Source organism: Saccopteryx bilineata, chromosome 11, assembly GCF_036850765.1.
Source record: "Saccopteryx bilineata isolate mSacBil1 chromosome 11, mSacBil1_pri_phased_curated, whole genome shotgun sequence".
NCBI classification, from domain to species: Eukaryota; Metazoa; Chordata; class Mammalia; order Chiroptera; family Emballonuridae; genus Saccopteryx; species Saccopteryx bilineata.
Genome location: NC_089500.1, coordinates 68,846,551 through 68,859,287, shown reverse-complemented (window position 1 = coordinate 68,859,287; position 12,737 = coordinate 68,846,551). Strand labels below are relative to the sequence as shown.

General features: G+C 48.0%; 1 protein-coding gene across 2 annotated transcripts in view; it reads left to right on the top strand.

The window, feature by feature from the left end:
* The first annotated feature begins 11,308 nt into the window (after positions 1-11,308).
* The window catches only part of CTTNBP2NL (CTTNBP2 N-terminal like), a 50,748-nt gene continuing 49,319 nt past the window's right edge, over positions 11,309-12,737 (top strand). The window contains exons 1-2 of one of the 2 annotated variants that reach the window (XM_066246751.1): positions 11,342-11,374; positions 12,565-12,647. The gene's annotated coding sequence lies outside the window, so the exon portion shown is untranslated. Of the gene's footprint in view, positions 11,375-12,564; positions 12,648-12,737 lie in introns of both variants that reach the window. The other variant, XM_066246750.1, reaches the window with a different exon arrangement.

Genomic DNA, 12,737 nt, shown 5'->3' with positions numbered 1-12,737 from the left:
TTCAACTCCAAACTCAATGGACAAATGGGGATGAAAATTACTAAGAGGAGACATCGCTAAACCGATTCACCAGGCTTCTTACTGAAGGCAGGCCGAGGACTTAGACATCAAAGGTGGGGATGAAGAACTTAATCGGACATCATGGGAGCATGGGTGGGGAAAGTCTCTACACTGACTCAGCAGGATTCTTTTTTTTTTTTTTTTTTTGTATTTTTCTGAAGCTGGAAACGAGGAGAGACAGTCAGACAGACTCCCGCATGCACCCGACCAGGATCCACCCGGCACGCCCACCAGAGGCGACGCTCTGCCCACCAGGGGGCGATGCTCTGCCCCTCCGGGCGTCGCTCTGTTGCGACCAGAGCCACTCTAGTGCCTGGGGCAGATGCCAAGGAGCCATCCCCAGCGCCCGGGCCATCTTTGCTCCAATGGAGCCTTGGCTGCGGGAGGGGAAGAGAGAGACAGAGAGGAAGGAGGGGGGAGGGGTGGAGAAGCAAATAGGCGCTTCTATGTGCCCTGGCCGGGAATCGAACCCGGGTCCCCCGCACACCAGGCCGACGCTCTACCGCTGAGCCAACCGGCCAGGGCCCTCAGCAGGATTCTTGCTAAGAGTGGACTGTGCAGGCTCAGCAAGGCTGGGAGGGGCCGGGGTAGACAATGTGGAGACCTAGGCCAGAAGAGGACTCAGAGGAGTCCGACTAAAGTCTGGTCAAGGAGAGAGCCTTCACCACCGATGTCTGGGGCCGAGTGGCATTAGATGATTATGGAGAGATGAGCAGGAACCAAACAACGAGGGCTTTGTGAGTCGGGCTATCCTAAGAGCACCAAAAGTTTTAATCGGCTGCCTGACCTGTGGTGGCGCAGTGTATAAAGCGTCGACCTGGAAATGCTGAGGTTGCCGGTTCGAAACCCTGGGCTTGCCTGGTCAAGGCACATATGAGGGCTGATGCTTCCAGCTCCTCCCCCCTGTCTCTCTCTCCTCTCTCTGTCTCTCTCTCTCTCTCCCTCTCTCTCTCCTCTCTAAAATGAATAAATAAAATAAAAAAATAAAATAAAAGTTTTAATCGGGAGGAAGGGGGTATTATATGATTAGATTGTGTCGCCTTAAAACCTACTCGGAATGAAGTGGGAGGGGCTATAATGAACGCTAGACCACTTAGAAAGCTACTGCTGTTGTCCTGGAGAGAGACAAGATCATGGACAGAACAAGGTGGCCATGATGGTAGAGACACAGCAGTGAAAGGATGTGAGCTATTCAGGAGGTAAAGCTGACGGGACTCAGTGACAGATTGGTGGTTGAGAGAACAGCACCCCAGTAAGTCTCCTCGTATCTCATTTCATCTTTACTACAACCCTCTGAATCCCATTATTATTGTTCTCAGTTTTACAGGTGAGATATTTGAACCTCAGAGCAGTTACATGGCATGCCTAGGGCACGCAGCTAGTAGGTCTGGCTCTAAAGTGACTCTTGAAAGAGATTCTACTTCTTCTCTCTCTCTCTTTTGCGTCCGACAGCTATGCCTAGTCAACACCTCTAGCATTGTACTTCACCCACATTCCCTGTCTCCTTATGTATCAGGAAAATAAATAAAAATATTATCCCAGAAGCTGGCTGCAGTTTGCCAGTTAACCTGCATGAAGAGCACAAACCAGTTCCTTTATTGAAGAAAGTGACTTCATGAGCTCATCTAGCTATGAAAAGAGAAATCCCTGAGCAGAATTGAGAAGAGAAAGATTTGGAAATTAAAAAATTAAATGGCCTGACCGGGCAGTGGTGCAGTGGATAGAGCATCGGACTGCGATGCGGAGGACCCAGGTTCGAAACCTCAAGGTCACCAGCTTGAGCGTGGGCTCACCAGCTTGAGCCCATGGGGTCACTGGCTTGAGCCCAAAAGTCGCTGGCTTGAAACCCAAGGTCTCTGGCTTGAGCAAGGGGTCACTCGCTCTGCTGGAGCCCCACCCTCCCATCAAGGCACATATGAGAAGGCAATCAATGAACAACTAAGGAGACTAAGGAGCTGCAACAAAGAATTGATGCTTCTCATCTCTCTCCCTTCCTGCCTGTCCCTATCTGTCCCTCTCTCTGTCTCTCTCTCTCTCTCTGTATCTGCCACACACAAAAAAAAGAAATTAAATTGCTCTGCAGGACAAAGTTAGAGGAATTTTGGAGCAGGGATGAAGGCTGTCACTAACCACTGTGTCTAGCACTCAGGAACACAATATATTTTTGTGGAAATTCTGGAGATGGGTCCTACCCAGACAACAATCTGATTTGCCAAGACCTTCATGTGATTCCAATACACCCTCAATCTGAGAACCTCTAATCTTTAAAATCTTTTTAACACTGCCCATACTCTCCCAGACCCCCCAACCTTCAGTAAAAAAACCGCTAGACACACAGTCTTTTGTCAGTAGTGCTTTGGGCAACAAAGGGCAAAGACCAGCCCTCCTGGAGTTTCTGACAATGACCGGCAGCAAGGAAGGTCCAGGCCAAGGAGGTCCAGGCCAAGGAGGTCCAGGCCAAGGCCAAGACGGGTGAGGTCAGAGAAGCAACTGAGACAAACCCTCAAGTGCATATCTGCTTCCCAAACATCCCTCCCCATTTTTCCTGGTAATGAATTAATTACTTTTTATTTGAGGTGATAGCTTTTCCCCATACTTTATCCATAGCTCTAAATAGAGCACATGACCTAACCAATCAAAGCAGCGCATTCCCCTGGCCCCAGTGACTGGTTCAGGGATGAACATACGGTTTAAGCAGAGCCAAAAAGACGCAATGAGATTTTTCTCAGACTTTGGAGAAAGAGGGAGGCACTCTTTGCTATTGAGTATGACTGATTTGAAGCTGGAGCTACTATGCTTATGGCCAACTGAGGAAGAAAGTGTGTCTAAAACAGAACCAACATAGAAGTAGAGCTAAGAGATATAGAGAGAGAAACCTGATCCCAGTAACATTTTTGGGAAGCTGGTCCAGCCTCCTCTGAAGTCAGCGTACTCCTGGACTTTGCTGGCATGAGCCGACAAAAAACCTTTTTGCTTTGGCCAGTTTGGATGTAGTTTTCTGTCCCTTATAGCTGCAGGAGTCCCAATTATGACATAAGGCAGTGGGTTGAGTTCTTTTATTCAGAAAGTGTAGCTACAAAGAGCAGGAGAGCTTGGGGCAACAAGTTACTTAAATCTACCTCCCCTGGTGACCGTGAGCTTCCTGAGGTTGGGCTGTGTGTGATTTCTGGTGATACTGATAATTAATAGGCACTCGAGGATTAGTTTAGGAATAACAGGAGGACAAAAGGGAGGCAAGGTGGCGGACAGTAAAAGAGATGAGAAATATGCAGACTTTTCCAAGGAAACAGGAGACCTGGGCACTCGGTTCAGGGCAGACTGGACCCTGCAGGAGCCGAGCAGGAAATGAAGTCACAGAAGCTTCCAGCACCAGCCTACTCCCAAGGGCCCCTTACCAGAAAACCACCTAGGAATGGAGGTGCAGCCACCGCCGGGTCATGACTTTCCCGACCAGTATTTCTCCCCTTTGCGAGCAACAAGGACCCATTCAGCCAGCTGTGTGGTGCCTCAGCTGAAATAACAGGCCAGGGGAAACGTGTAATTGGCTTTCATCAAATCGAAACGGGGCGCCACAGCTGAGCCGAAGCTCTGTCTGGTTGTAGCACAGAAATTATTTTCTGCTTAACGTCAGGCCGTGTGCGAGGTAGAAGGGGGAACAGCGGGGAAAGAGGACCGGTCTTCCGGTCAGCTTCAGCCCTCTGGCAAGGCTCCCTGGCTCAGAGAGCTGTCTGACCAGCCAGCAGGGACACAAAAGGGGATCTGGCTCCAGACTTGGGGGGGCGGTGGGGGAGGAGGCACCTGGGGCAGAGGAGAAACAGGAAGAGAGACAGAAAGGGGAGGGGTTTCACGAGAGGAAAAGAGTTCACCTTTAATGAAATAAGTCGACTTACATGTAAAAAACAGTAGCTGACTAAAATCTTTTCCCACCTGTTCGCCTATATAACACTTGGAAATTAACCAACGTAACAACCAATTTATTAACTCATCACCTGGTATAAGCTTTTCAATGATAATTTCAAAGGTTAGACTGAAAAGGAACTTGAGACTCTTTCAAAAAAACACAGAGCATTCTTCCATGGACCTATGACTAATCTGTATTTGAGGAGTGAGGGGAGGAGTTAGAAATGACTCAAATCCTTGGGAACTTTGCTGGGTGATTTGAAAACCATGGCTTACCTCATCTCGTTCCTGGAATTCTCTGTCGGGGTTAGACTGCGCCCCATCTACCTTTCCGTTCTGCCCCTCTGGAAGCTTTATGCTCCCCAGCCTGGTCCACCAGCTTCAGGGGAGCAAGAGGGAGCCACAGAGGATGAGACAGACAGGACTCAGGGTCGTCTGGGTGGTCTCCCCAAAGCTTCTAACAGCAATACTGTTGTGCAATCCCCAAGGGCTGCCTGGTTATGCATTTCTGCAAGGAAATTGTCCCCAGGATCCTGTGGACTTTGCCTTGGCCTTGTCATTGCCATCCTATCTCAGGATCTTATCTTTGCATCTAGAGGTCCAAGCAGGCTCACAGCCCTAGTTTCCTGTCCTCGGAAAGGGCCTGAGGCAGCCCCAGTAATAGAAGGAACGGGAGTCACAGGGCCTGGGCCCAGTCCCCCTTCTCCCACCCCCCAGCTCCACGAGGCAGTGGTGGAACAAAAACAGCGTGGGGCTGGAGTCGGGAGGACCCAGCTCTCTGATCGCAGTCAAGTGTCTCAGTTCTCCCTGTCTTAAACTACCTCAAATATCAGAGAGGTCATCGGTAAAGTGGAGTTTGTAGATTTGCTGGGAGGATTACAAGAAATAATGTGCCGTGCCGAGTGGGAAGTAGGCAGTAGGTAATTAGTTGATGTTGTTATTGTTCCTGTGTGAGCTTTGGAAAGACATTTCACCTTTCTGAACTTGCTTTCTTCTCTGAAAAACTAGAAGTAACAACAATTACCTGCTTAGGATGGTCACAAGGAATACATAGGTAAAGGATTATAAGGGTTCTATCTGTATGATGACAAGGATCACACGTGTAGTATCTGTAAAGCACCTGGCCAGTGCCTGGTACATAGCAGGCACTCATTGTTACATCTCTTTCCCTTTCTGATAGATACATGAATTCCAAACTGCCCTCTTGATGTTCCGCTTATCTGTCAGACCTCACCCTTACTGGGCTATTGCCCCTGAGACAGAGGAATTCCAAGAAGCTGGTAAGCCCCCCAAGGAGGAGCATTCCGGACATACCAGAACTTGTGCCTCAGTATCCCCTCAGGCTCTCCCAAACACTATATAATTCGCCCCTAGTCTGTAACCGCGCTCTTCTCCCCGGGAGAAGTGCCCGGCAGGGTTCCTTTCTTCCTTTCAATAAAGCCTGTTACTCTGGTCTTTCCGACTCCCATGGATTCCAACACTTTCCTTCCCAGATCTCACCTTATGCCACGATAAGAATTTCCTGGCTCCCTCATGGCCAAGCTAGCCCCAACATTTAGCTAGAAAAAAATACAAGTATCTGTCCCTAGAAGTGGATTTTCAAACTGCTGATCCTTGGAGCGGGCTACCTGTTGTGCTTTCAGCCCACACCCATGAAAGGAAAATCTATGAAGTCGGGAGCCTCCCTGGAGCGCACGGAGTGGCCCAGAGGGAAGCTGACAGATGCAGGACTCATCGCTCAGCACTAGGGGGAGCAATAAGCTCGGGAACACAGTGAGGACCACGCCCAGAAATCTTTCAACTCGATGCCCAGTCGCTCAGATTCAGCAGATCGAGCAGGAAGATAACGCTTAAGGAGTGCTCAGAAAGGGCTTTGTAGAAACACATGATGGGAGAAAAAAGCAGGGGGTTGTGGGGAGCCCTCCTCCAGCCTGGCCCTACCTAGAGAGCCCTCTGAGGCTTCCAGACTGCGACCTTCAGATCCCCTGCTGGAGGAGGCCGGTGGGAGCTCCAGGAACAGGGCGTAGGGAAGACTGGCCAGGTCACTTTTCCCAGTCACTGGAACTTCCACATCTAGCTCACCCAGCATCTTAGAAAGTCCCAGTGAGTCACAGCTAGAAAGAGCCTTATAAAGCCCCAGGTGTTCACCCCCCGGATGCTTAGCTGGAGGGCTGGGACTCCCCGTCCCTAACAGGAGGAGTCTAAGCAAGATCTCCCAGGTAGTTTATAATAATCCCTCAGAGAGCTCAGCAAATACTTTTGTGCCCATCGTCCCACTTGTATATTCACGACCACCAGGCAGAGATTATTATCCCATTTCACCAGTGAGGAGACAGGTTCAGGTGCATACCCACAGCTCTCCTCTTCCCCGCTAAGTTTTCATTGCCACCCGCTACTTCCTCCTCTCTTGCTTTCCCTTGTTTGAGAATTGATCCAGACCACATACATAAGATTGCTGCTCAGCTCCAAGTATTCCATAAGTGAAATCTGTAACTATTTCTTCCAATCCCCATCTTCATAAGCACATCTAGCATTATGGAGAGATGTTAGAACATAGTAATTATACAGGCATTTTAGAATCAGATAGCGGAGTAAATATTTTGTTTGTCAATTAATAATTTCATGACGATGGACCTCTTTGTTTCTCTATTTGTACAATAAGAATATTCACACCTATCTCCTGGAATTCTTTTAAGGGTTAAATGAGATGTACTACAAAGCAATTTTATAGTAACTGGAATAGAATAAAGGCTTAATAAATGGCTTCTGGCATATATAATTTCTTCTCTTTTTTAAAAAAAAAATTATTTATTTATTTATTCATTTTTAGAGAGGACAGAGAGAGGGAGAGAGAGAGACAGAGAGAGAGAGAAGGGGGGAGGAGCTGGAAGCATCAACTCCCATATGTGCCTTGACCAGGCAAGCCCAGGGTTTCGAACCGGCGACCTCAGCGTTTCCAGGTTGACGTTTTATCCACTGCGCCACCACAGGTCAGGCAATTTCTTCTCTTTTTTAATGTTTATTTTATTGATTGGAGAGAGAGAGAGAGAGAGAGAGAGAGAGAGAGAGAGAGAGAGAGAAAGAGAGGAACATCGATCTGTTCCTGTATGTGCCCAGACTCGGGATCAAACCAGCAACCTCTGTGCTTCAAGATGATGCTCCAGGCCTGACCTGTGGTGGTGTAGTGGATAAAGCGTCAACCTGGAAACACTGAGGTTGCTGGTTCAAAACCCTGGCTTGCCTGGTCAAGGCACATATGGGAGTTGATGCTTCCAGCTCCTCCCCCTTCTCTCTCTCTCTCTCTCTCTCTCTCTCTCTCTCTGCCCCTCCTCTCTAAAAAGAATTAAAAAAAAAAAAAAAAAAGATGATGCTCCAACTGACAGAGCCATCCAGCCAGGGCAATATAATTTTCATATAATCATAGAACTGAAATGATCATCCAGAATTAGTTCATTACTTTGATACTGTTTACCAATAAAGTCAAATGGAGTTAAGTGGGGATGCTACCTTGAGAAGTAGGTTTGTGTATGGGTTTGAACACTTCCCCCTCTCAAAATTCATGTCCACCTGGCACCTCAGAATGTGAATCTGTTTGGAAACAGGGTCTTTGCAGATGTAATGAACTAAGATGAGGTCATACTAGATTAGTGTGAGCTCTAAATCCAATATGGCTTTTGTGCTTGTAAGAAGATGAAGCCATATAGAGACATTAAGACACAGGGAAAGAAAGCCATGCGAAGACAAAGGCAGAGATTGGGAAGGTGCTACATGCCAACCAATACCAAGGATGGCCGGGAACTACCAGAGCTGGGAGAAAGACAGGAAATGGCTCTTCCTCCAGAGACCCCAGAAGGAACCAACCTTGTCAACACTTTGATTTCAGACTTCGAGCTTCCAGAGAGAATAAATCTCGGCTGCTTTCGGCCGCCCGTTTGTGGTCATGTGTTAGGGCAGCACTAGGAAACTAACAGAATTCCAGGTTTTTTAAATTCCAGTCTAGCTCTCTTGACTCCATCCTTGCCTCCCTAAGCCAGCAATAAAGGTATATGGAACTCCTACCTAGGAAGTTTCCATTTGGAGAAAAACGGATACAATCTATATAATCTTCAGCTTTCCTTTTAAGTTACTGCCTGACCCACAGTAGGCATTTAATAAATATTTACTGGCAAGTTGACAAGATAACAAAAACAAAAATGGTATATATATATTTTTATACAATTTTAAAATATTATAAACCCAATTTCTACTTCTGTGTACACCTTTTTTAATTACTTACTGATTTTAGGGAGAGAAAGAAAAACGTCGATTTGTTGTTGCAGTAATTTATGCATTCATGGTTGATTCTTTTTCTTCTTTTTCTTAGATTTTACTTATTGACTTTTAGAGAGAGGAGAAAGAAGGGGGGGGCGGGAAGTATCAACTCTCATATGTGCCTTGAATGGGCAAGCCCGGGATTTCCAAACCTCAGCGTTCCAGGTGGACGCTCTATCCGCTGAGCCACCACAGGTCAGGTTCCTGGTTGATTCTTGTATGTGCCCTGACCCGGCTACCTAGCCAGGGCTTCTATGTACACCTTTGTACTCTGAATTTATTTATATGTATATTGAAGAATCACAAAACTTAGAACTATCTCTTAGGGCCACAGCCTGAAGGACTCCTGAGATTTACAGTCCAGCTTATTAACTACCTCCAGGGGTGATGAGTTAAAAGGAAAGTGTTGACTTTGCGAAGGAATGTACTTCGTGTGGTAACTGTCCAAGTTCATAGACAATGCTATTTGAACCAAACTGTGAACATTTTTATTCCTTATTTGCATAAAAATGGACCAATCAGGATCAGGCAGGCACTTAAACATTTTTTTTCCCATTGAGAGAGAGAGAGAGAGAGAGAAGCATTGGCTGGTCGTTTCACTTAGTTGTTCCATATTTAGGCATGTATGTAATTGCTTCTTGTACCTGACAGCTGACTCCACCTCCAAACCCAGGTGCAGGGGTGGATGCTGTATCCACTGAGCCACCTGGCCAGGCAGACAAGCACTTTAAAAAGGGAGGCCTTCCCTTTGTCTCAGAGGCTTTTCCTTTAGAGGCTGCCTTCACTCCCCACACCCCCACTGTCCCCCTTTGCAAACTTGTTGCAACCCACTTACCTGAATAGTCTCCCACCCTCCCCCACCCACACCCCAAATGGGTGACTCCTCTTGGCAATTGGATTGGTGGCAGAGACCTTTTGTTGACAAAAGCAATCTGAATACCCTCAGGATTCTGAATCCTCCAAGGCAAAAATGATCTCATTCCTGCTGGGTCCTCCCACGCTGAGGAATGGACAGGAGGGGGCTCTGGGACACGGGGAGCTGCTGATCGCTAGAAAGGGAGTAGGCCACAGAGCTTACAGCCTGGGAGTAGAATGGGTGGTGGTGAGTTCAACAGCTACAGGGGGAAGAAGGGAGGAGCTGATTCACTAGGACAACTCTTAGAAAATGACTCATAGGCTGCAGAACACAGCCTGTTCTCCCACATCTGCCTCATTGTCAGGCAATGAGGCACTTCCTCTTTGCACACCCATAGGCAGGGCGAAAGGGCGGAGGAGGAAATGGGATTTTTCTAACTCCGGGGCCTATTCCAGTACCTGAACTCTGTGTTTGTGACCATTTCAGGCATTCTATTTCAAGTCACTACTTATTGAGCACCTATTATGTGCCTGGCCTTTCATCTTGCCTTTCAGATGGTCAGTCTCCTGAACACAGGGAGTGGTGTCTTTTTTAAATTCTATATTTCCTACTTCATTACCTAAAAGGCACTTGGGCTGTTGCTGAAACACCTTAGTACAGTTCCCATTCTTTCTCATTCTCAAGCCTACAATCAATAAAGGGAGGGAGGAACCTTTTCCTCCGGCTCTAAAGCTGATTTTACGGTCAGCCATGCCCATTCTCTAGACCTGTCCTTGTGAGAGCCAGCGTAGGTGAGCAGAACATGGCACAGGTTGGCAGTCCTTGTTCTTTCATTCTCATTTACTAGCTCTATGACTTGACTTGATTTCTCTGAATCTCTTATCTTCCCATCTGTAAAATGGGCACAAAGATGTTTATAGTACAGGTTAGGAAAGATTTTTCATATGGTAGTGAAAATTAAGTAAGATAACATTATATGAAAGTACCTCACACAATGGTAACATAAAAACTGGTTTACTTCCTTCCGACTTCCCTATAATTGAAGTGACTGACCACATCCCTCCACCAAACCAAAGTGCATGAAGCTAGGGCTTCATTTGCCTTGCAGACTTTGCCTAAGTGAACAATAGGTCCCTAATACTGTCTTGCTTAACAATTGTTAAGATTAGAAATAATGTATTAATATTAGTACATTATGTATGCATTACAGTCAATGGTATTATAAGCATTTGCAGTATTTAAAAGAATGTGGTTATTAGTCATTTAACTAGCCGAATCAATCTGTGAACTGGAAAATTTGACCTCAGGTAGGGATGTATCCCCTCCCCTCTCTGAGATTTTGGTCCTGATAGACTAGAGCTTGCTGGCACCAGCAAGGCCTGCATTTCTGTGTTCACAAGGGACAGGCATTTTCTGCATCCTCTATTCTGCCATTTGTTCCAGCTTCACTGCAAACTCCATTGCCCACAGTATAAGGGGGCCAAGGAAGCAAAAAAGCCCCCGCATTTGGCAAACCTTGACACACAAATCTGTAATTACGCACTCGACCTCTACCTGGAAGGCAAGTTGGGCTAGCTTCATGCTCGGCCGGTTACTAGCCGTGCCCCCGCGCCAGGGGCTCCAAGATAGTATTCTCTCCCAAATGTAACGTGAAGAGAGGATTCTCTAGATTTTTCCTCTTTGCCCTTGCTTCTAGCACTACACCCATAAGCTCGTCCAAGAAAAAAAGAGCAGGAAAGACACGTTACCAGGTTTCCAACAACTAATCCTAAAGCAGACACCAAAGCACATTTCAAACGTTAATGTGGCCAATCAATCAGGAACCCGCCGTTCCTAAGCTTCCAGGCCCGGGAAGGTAAAGCACGAAGCTCTCGCCCGGGTCCCGCCCGGAAACAGCACAGAAGGTGGAAAGTTGCAGAAGCCGGGCAGGGAGAGGCGCGAACACAACCTTCAGCTCAGGCCAGAGCCGGGGACTGCTTCCTACCGGAAGTGACGCGACCTCAATCCCAGTTTGGCTCTCCCCAAACAAAAGGGATCTTGGGGCCCCGGGAGGAGCCTCAGTGGCACTGGAGAAGCCCCGCCTCCAGCGGGCGCGGATTGGTGCCTGGGCTGGAGAGACGAGGTGGCGATTGGCCCTGGTGAACGCCAGTGTCCCCGCCTGGCTGTTGAGGGGCGGGGCCTCAGAGGGCTGTGGATGGGAGCGGGTGGCGGAGGCGGCAGGGATCTGAGCCCGAGCGCCGGGAAAAGGTAGGAGCCGCTAAGACTGGGGCTTGGCGGAGGTTGGGAGGCCGTGTTCCCGAGAGTAAAGCAAGGGTAGGACCACCGCGATCCTCCCGCCGCCGTCCTGACTGCCTCTCGCGCCCATCCCCGGAGGGGGCGGGGCCGTCCTCCACCTCCCGGTATTCCCCGAGGAGGCGGCTCCTCATCCTTCGAGGGTCCTCGCAGCTACTCATTGTCCCCGGCAATCCCAGCTCTGCAGAGGGGCTCCCCTCCTGACACGCCTCATTTAAAGGCCCCCTTCGCCCAGCGCCTCAACCTTGGGGAAGGGCGCGCCGGTTCCCATTCTCTAGGCTCTCGCCCCCACCCCACCCCCATTTTGTCCCCCCGGGAAGCTAGACATCCCTCCTTACACCTGCCTGCGCTTGTTAAGGTGGCACCAGAGTTGTTTTCATCCGTACGAAAAAAATCAGTGTTTTCCAAAAAAGAAGGATGAGGCGAAGCAAAAATCAAAGCCCCGATCTAGCAGCCAGCTCCACGCACGAAGCGGCCTTCCCCCGACTCACTTCTTCCCATCCCCCATGCTCTGAGCCTCAGCCTTCCTCCTGAAGCCCCTCGGATCCTCTTTTCTCTCCTGGGGGTCGAGAGCTCACCTGCTACGGGACTTTTTTAGACGCTGGAGAAAGGAGAAACAGTCACTCCCCACCCCCAGGTTCCCCTTTGTACCTTCCCTTTACTCTGTTCCTTGAGGGAGAATCCAACTTCTAAGGGTTTTTTGTTTTGTTTTGTTTTTATGTTTGAGTTGCGTTTTCTTTTTGCTTTCCTGCCTGTTTCTTCCCCGTAAACTTGATGAAAAACCATCCTCTCTATGTCACAGTGGGGGGGGGGGGTGCGTGGATATCTGCAGAGGTGGCCATGTGTGGGCAGGAGTGCAGTGTGTATTGTTTGACTGTCAGTGAACAGCGTGCTTTCCAGTGAACCAGTCTTGATGAGTAAATAAAAAGCATTAGATTGGAATGAGTATCTTCCCTGGTCTAAGCTGGGCTGGTGTGTTACTCAGGGAGACAGCAGTTAACCTTGAAGATATAGTTCTGTTGAAACAAAAGGCAGGAAGTGTTTGAAGATAATAAAGGTTCAGTTGTCTAGGTTTATGATTAATCTGGTCCTGTGGCCTTTGGTTACTCTTATAGCACTATTAAGATGGGTTTTTCCCCCGTCAGGTAAAACGAATACATAGATGATGCCAGTGATTGATTTTACAAGACCAGTACAGTATCACCTACCAAAGTGTAGGGGATGAAAGGTAAGAGCACATTTTAAATCTCAGAGATAAGGATAAATAAAAACATAATTAACTCCAGCTATTCTCACACGTGGTTACTACCAACCAGTG